The following is a 7,648-nucleotide window of genomic DNA, read 5'->3' as shown; positions in this document are numbered from 1 at the left end:
ACCAAAACATGAATTACATGGACCTCTTGATTACGTGATCAAGCAACCCCCAACAGAGTAGATAATAACCCAGAAAGCTAAAAATCAGGCTTGATAGAATCCTGACCAAGAGGTAACCACGTACCTCAGAACCAAAGGTATATAGAACCCTAACTAAATGGTGACCCTATACCTAAGAATAAAATGTATTGAAAAAAGACTTAGATTGAGAGATCACCTTGTATCTAAGAATTATAAGTATGCGAATAACATCATGAAATCTATTAATCTTCAGTAAGTCAAATATTTATCCATTTAAAGACAAATTATTTTGCAATAAAGAAACAAAAGAAAAACTCATGTTTATTTTTCAACTTGCTGCTAAAATTTACAGCAAAAAAAAACATATTATAGTCTCCTTTAACTAACCATAATGAGCTTAAAGTAGTAATCAACTAACATAAGTTCAATAATGAAATAAACCCCTAAATAATATCTAATGGGTCAGAACAAACAAAAATTAAAAGAAATTATTCAACATTAAATAAATAAATAAAATAAGATAATATAAACAAAGTCTTCATGCTAAAATTCCTCCATGTAGCCCGAATCTCCAATTTCTGCACATTCTTAGCAGATTTCAGTTTTGACTTCAAACATGTTGTTCTCTCTTGTCTAGATAAATTACTTGGCCTACCATATATGGTTGGAAAACTTGAGATTTCTTGTTTCTAGACCAATTTGAATCATAGCAAACCTTCACTTGTAGCTCTAGATACATTCCAAACAATACACAAAGATCTAACATGGATGAATTGACAAGATTCATCTAGTGACTTTGACCTTCTTGGTAATATGAACTCGAACTCCATTTGACTTGCAAAATCTACCAAAATACTCCATATGTCTAGTATCTTCCTATAAAATTTTAAGCTTGATCCAGTGTATGGTTTGAAAGATATGCTCAATCTCGCAAAACTGGTTAGCAAACATTTTAAGGCCAAATTCAAACCTGACTTGGTTCGTATCATGCTTATATTTTTTTAAAATATTTAACCTTAAATATGTATAATTAAAAACATATTTTAAGATCAACAAATCAGTACGAAGTCGAAGAATAACATCATCATCAAAACCAAAAAGAACCTTGTTAGCAAAAAAGGTTCCCTTGGTATACAAGCTCTTACTTTAAGTCATATTTTCCTTCTTCAATTTCAATTGCTCCTTACATATTTTCTCAAGTGTCAAAGATATAAGAGTTATAGGTTTTCCATTCATCGCAAAGGAATACTTATTTGTCACTCCATCATGCATAGCTCTTATATTATACCGTCATGGTCAACCAAGTAACAAATAACTAGCTTGTATAGGGTAAATCCTTGATCATAAATAATTGTAGTCGTTCGCAATAATGGCCTGGAACAAACTTTTCATCACAATAATAGCATAACCCTTTCTTTTGACATTCTTGTGCCTTTTGATTGGTGATTTGGTGGAAGGTTGCTGGTTGAGTATTGGAACTTTGGTTTATACATTGGGTTAGTAAAGGCCTAGCACACCAGTTATTAGGTTGGATAAGGCCTTTGTTGTCACAAAAACTAGTTCGGAATAAAGTTGCTAGTTTGGTCTCCTTTATAGCTGGTTGTGTTCCTCGATTAGTTAAGCCATTTCTATTGTATCTGTCAAGGTTTTAGGTTGTTTAATTTTTATGTCTATGTGAATGTCATGTCAGAGTCTTGCAATAAAACAACCACTTAGGAACTTTTCGAGCAAGTCGTCAACTCGGTGGGAAAGCCTTTCAAAAGCTTCTTTATAAAGTGCATAATTATGGTTTATTTAAGGTGAGTCAGAGCTTTTTAAAGGTCCTTATAGTCGGTTGGACCAAATTAAAGTTCTACATCCTTGGTGAACTCATCCCATGTGAGTGGTCTATGGAATTTCGTCAACCACTTATGCCATTACAGGGCGATGCCTTCTAAATGGAAGAAGGCCAGCTGGATTTGTTATTCTGGTGCAATATTTTTGAATTCAAAGTATTGTTCTGCCTTGTAAATCCATCTAGTTGAGTCTTCTCCGTTAAATTTTGGGAAGGAAAACTTGAGGTGTCGATAAGAATGGTCATTCATAGTGTTAGAACGAGAAGTATGTGGGTGTGCAGATTCATCACGTGCAAATGGGTTGGTTTTGAAAGGGCTATTATTTTGGCTACGAGAGGCTTGAAGAGCTTGAAGCTCGGTTAACACCACTTGTAAGGCTATGTTCACCGAGTCGAAACTGATCTCATATCGTGCCAAGATTTCATTAACATTGTTATGGAATTCTGCATTCATTTTGCCGCGAGTGTCCATGGTCGTTACTTGGCTTTGATGTCACTGATATGAAGAATTTAGAATAAGAAAGAAATAAGAGAATGGATGGGTTGTTTAAGAAATATATGTTAGCTTTTGTTGAACTCCTTTAGGCTATGAGCGTGTTTGGCAGTGTGGTTGCGGGTGTTTTTCAAATAACTTTTCGTGCCAAATGCATGTTAACGATGTTTTTTTATTTTTTAAAAATCATTTTTGATATCAGCACATCAAAACGATCCAAAACGTACAAACCATATTAAATTTAAGCAAAAAAAAAATTTCAAATTTTTTGGGAACGCAGCCGCAGCCGCGTTCCCAAACAGGCTCTATATATAGCTATACAACTAGTAGGGAACTAACAACAATGATAAAGAATAACAAATGCTGAAAAACAGGACAAAGAATAGCATCCACGTAACAAACTTAACAAACAATGCCTAAACAAACAAATTACACCAAATCTTCCATTTTGCCACTACACTTCGTGGTCTCGTGCCACTACACTTTGTGCTTTGGTGGCATGGTTTAGTGTATGTGAAGTGAAACATATCATCTTGGCTCCTAAAACAGAACAAACTTTACCTTCTAGAATTGATTACTTAGGAAAGAAAGCTAAAGCTTTGAGCAAATTATAATGATAAGATCAACAATCGTTAGTCCTAGAAAGTGGCTAGTTTGGTTTAGTTTCTTTTAGAATTTAATTTTTTAAGGCGTTTTGTATTTTCACCAGTTTGGGAGAGTATGGAGTTCAGGATTTTAATAAAGGCTTGAAATAAGAGAGATTGTGTAATGGTGTTTAAAAAAAATGGAAAAATATTATCCTTTGTGGTGGAAACTATATAATCTTACCTAGGCTCCTACAAACTTTTTTTTCGTTGCAGCTCCCTTTTAGCACCTAGAAATATTCTTGGTTAGAATAGAGACTGATGCTTATAGCTAGAGTAGGGTTATTGCATACAGATGGAGCCGGGCTGTTATTTACGGTCGTTTCTGTAATAACCCATTTTTTGGTTATTCCTCAAATTCATCTTCTTTCTGTCAAAATAAAAAATAAAATAAAATAAAACGAACTAATATTTTTGCAAAAGCTACAATTTTAGACAAAATTGAGAGCTTAATTGTACCTTATTTTACCAAAAAATAGAGGAATAATGCAAAATCAAGGTGAAGTTACATAATTATTGGACTAATTTACATAAAAATTAAACCTAAAGACATAATAAAATTTTAATTGGCTAATTTGATTCAATCATGGGTCAAATTAAAGTTTTATTATGTTTAAGAATTAATTTGAGTCCAATTGAAGGATTTAATTAGGTGTAAGGACTTAATTGTACTCTAAATGAGTCAAATTATTTTTTTAAGGGTTTAATTGGTGAAACATTAAGTTTGAGAGGCTAATTTAGGCTTAATTGAGAGGATTGAAATTTTAAGAGACCAAATTTCATTTTTACAAAATCAATTGATTAAAATCAGGGGTAAAATTGCAAGAAAATCAAAGCTTTGGGGTCAATTAAGGGCTAAATTGTAAAAATTCATAGCCAATGATCATTTTGCAAAAAACACTAACCTCTAGGGACCCAGTCGGTTGAAATTAGGGGTGAAATTGAAGAAATTTAAAAGTTTAATGGTCAATTGGGGGCTAACTTGAAGAAATCTGAGATCAAAGACCAAAACAAAAAAGGAGTTGAAATTCAGGGCTTAAATTGAACTTTATCAAGGGTACAACTACATAAAATTAAAGTTTGAAGCCAACTAAGAGTGTAACTAAGAATAAATCACAAATCAAATGGCTAAAATGAAATTTACCAAACTGGCATCGTTTTGGACTTGATGGTTCGTCTTCTCCTCCAGAAAAGCTGCTAGAGTGACCAACTTCCCAAGGCATTTAACGCTTCGTTTCTTCACCAAATTGGATAAAACTTATAGAAAAATAGTTGCATGGCATCTGACTACACCTTAGTATGGTTAGTTCTAGCAGACTGACACCACAGAGACAGTGACAGTGCTCTAATGTGTCCAACTTGACTAGCCCCTCTTTTACAACAAACTTTGTAGCCTATAATGTCTACTTTCAACCGATAATTGGGATCTTTCCCGGTCAAACCAAGGACCAAGATTTGACACTAGTGGAGACCAAATGTCTCTTTTCCAACTCTATAAATAGATGTGTATTTCATGGTCTGATTGCTCCCTGTTTTTTTTTTCTCTACCATTATCATTCTCTCCCTCCCTCCCTCCCTCCATGCCCTCGCTATGATGACCTCAACGCTAGTCTCTCCACCTACAACTTCGCCAAGAGCCACCCACTTGACCTCCAACCAGCCACCTCATGTTGGAAGCAGTCACCACATGTTTCCCCTCTCCTATGTAGTTTTTCATTTCCTCCCCCCACAGCGGACACCAGCCACCATTTCCTCCATCGAAGCCTCCTAAGCCACTAATCGAACATCCTTACCATTGTCATGGCCTTCAAGCTAGGTAACCTTCTCCCCTTTTCTTCTCCTTCTTCTTCCTCCCCCTATATGGTCGATGTCTGCTTGCAGAACGTGAATTTGTACTGCATGCAGGGGGGAATAATTAACCCCCCTGAGGCTGGGCTGGGCTGGACTTGTTGCAGCCCAGCCCAACAAAAACAAAGAAAAGAAGAGTTCAAACCTATTGGGTTGCTAGTTGGCCTAACTTGGCTAGATTCAGCTCAGTTGACTAGGTTGGGTCCAGCCATTATATTTAATAATAATATGATATAATATTATTATAAAAAAATTCCAAAAAAAAATTCAAAAGTCTTTTAAAAAAATTTGTTATTTTCTCGCATGTTTTTTCTACCAATTTTATATAATATTGGTTTATATTTTTACATTGTAAGATACAGATCTAGTATTAAAATATTCAATTTTCTCCGAAACATTTCTTAAAAAAATTAAAAATTAAAAAAAATCTCAAAACTTTTAAATTAATTTCTTCTTTTCAAAAATAAAAAAATATTTTATTTTCATGCATATGGCTAGATCCTAAAAAATTTTCAAGCATATTTTCAAAAGCAAAAGCAAAAAAATTGCATCTTTCTCATGTCTTAAAAAGGCAAAAAGAAATGGATATTGTAATAAGATTATGATTATTCATTAGGATTTGGTCAAAACATCAAAAACTATTTACCAATCATTTTGTTCATTTTTATATTAGGGTTCAGATGTAGACTTTAATATTTGAGGGTTAAAACTACACAATAGAGTACACCTTCAGGTACTAAAGACACAAATTGAAAATAAACGCGAAACTAAAATTTGGACTTTAAAATGATTAGGACTTCAGCTAATAAGGTAGAGACTTTCTCATGAAAGGAGATTTATCTTAGATCTTAGAAAAAGATTAACAAATAGGAACTTGACTTGGAAAAACAATCAAACAAGAATGCAACTTACCTTAGGTAGGGTGCATCGGGGGTGATGCATTTTCCCTTGTACAACCAATTCCTTACTAAGACTCTCGCAGACCATAGGTTTTCTAGTAACTGTAATACTAGGTGGTGACTCCTAAACCTTTATCATAATTTTATAATTAAACTCAAACTCTTTCCTTTCTCAACAAGACACACCTCATCAGGAGGCGTCATCATATATAAAAACGTGTTAGTCCCAACGTTGCCCCCCGCAATAGTTTTAATGGAAAAAAATAAAGAAGTAAGACTGCTAAGACTTGGAACTTCTGCCACTAAAAAAACTGTACTGATTTGTTATGAGGATGAACTAAACTACTCCAAACTACTTCTCTTGACTTGGATTGGGTTTTTTGTTACTTTCGACTGGAACAAGGAAGATAAGGCTACTTAGTTGCTATGAGGCTATCGGCATGGAGAAGACTACTATTATTCCTGACCATACACAGATTGTGTCACTGCTTGTAGCTTAAACAAGATTGTTTCTATAAAGAAAAGGTAGTTTGTGTTGGTGTGGTGTTAGGTTCAACTCTCTATTTTTTTTTTCTTCCCCTCAGGCCCCCATCCTTTTAAACTAACTGGGTTGTTATTTATAAGAGAGTAAGAGATGGGTCAGCTTTTTTCTTGGTTTAAGTCCTCATTTTCCCAACCGATTGATTAATCCTGACCTTTCATGACAAACCAAAAAAACCTTATACTCTTGAACCAGACTGTCAAATGTTGATTGAGTTAGGGGTTTTGGACCAGCATTGCAACGGCTTCTAGGGTGACCACTCGACAAGAACCATTCTGGAGGCATAATACAATGTCAGGTCAACCAGATAAGCATGCCTTTTATCTTACCTAAGATGTGAGAGGTGCATTAAATGGTTTTGTAAAAAGGTCTCTTTCTAGCTCATTCATAGGGAAAATAAAGAAAAAAATGAACAATGGTGCCAAACAACACCATTTGTTCCTTTTAATTCATTCTTTTCTTTGTTTTCAATGTAATCTCTAATCTTTTGATTTTGTAAAATTCGAAATGATTTCTTTCAATTAATTCCCTGATTATGTCAATTTTGACCCTCAATTTTTGATGTTTTTTTATGATATGGTCCTTGGTCTTGGATATTTTTAATTTCATCATTAATTTCCCCTTCAAACTTTTGATTCTTTTCAATTAAGCACCTGATTGCACCAATTAGGCTATCCAGAGTTTCAATTAGGTCCCTGATCATTTATTTATTTTAAATTGACCCGAATTAGGCCTTCAAACTTAATGTTTCTTTAATTGAATACTTGATTGAGTCAACAAAACCCATTAGAAGTTTAATTCTTTCAATTTTGGTCAAATTAACTTTCAAACTTAAATTTTTCTTCAATTAAGTCCTTAATTAAGTCAGGTAAACTCATTAAAAGTTTAATGAAATCCTTAAATTTAATTAATTCTTTAAATTTTGATCAAGTTTGGATTTCAACCTCAATTTTCTTTCCATTAGGTCTTTTTTTCTTTAGCCCATCTTGTCAAAATATCTCTAATCTAAGTATATTTTTTGGCATTTTGATATGTTGCACCTCAAATACTTACCTTCTTGTGTCCTGAAATTTATTTTTTTGGATTTTAAATTTTTGATTTTTTTTCTGGATTTTTGAATAAGAAGGAAAATATATATTTCTTATAAAATAATTTTTGGGAACCCAAAATTAGGTTATGACACTAGCTAAGATAAGTTGCATTGCTACTTAACTTTTATTCTTAATGGGTTTGTCATGCCTAATATATTAGTGGTCTATCTACATTTGTAAGAATAGATGTATTGTAAAACCCTTAGTATAAGGTTGATGGTTGGGCTTTAACCTATCCATTCTAAAGTCCTGATCATTTTTTTCATCCTTAGTTGTT

Source organism: Populus nigra, chromosome 12 (assembly GCF_951802175.1).
Source record: "Populus nigra chromosome 12, ddPopNigr1.1, whole genome shotgun sequence".
In the NCBI taxonomy this organism is placed as follows: domain Eukaryota; kingdom Viridiplantae; phylum Streptophyta; class Magnoliopsida; order Malpighiales; family Salicaceae; genus Populus; species Populus nigra.
Note: the sequence above shows the minus strand (reverse complement) of the source record.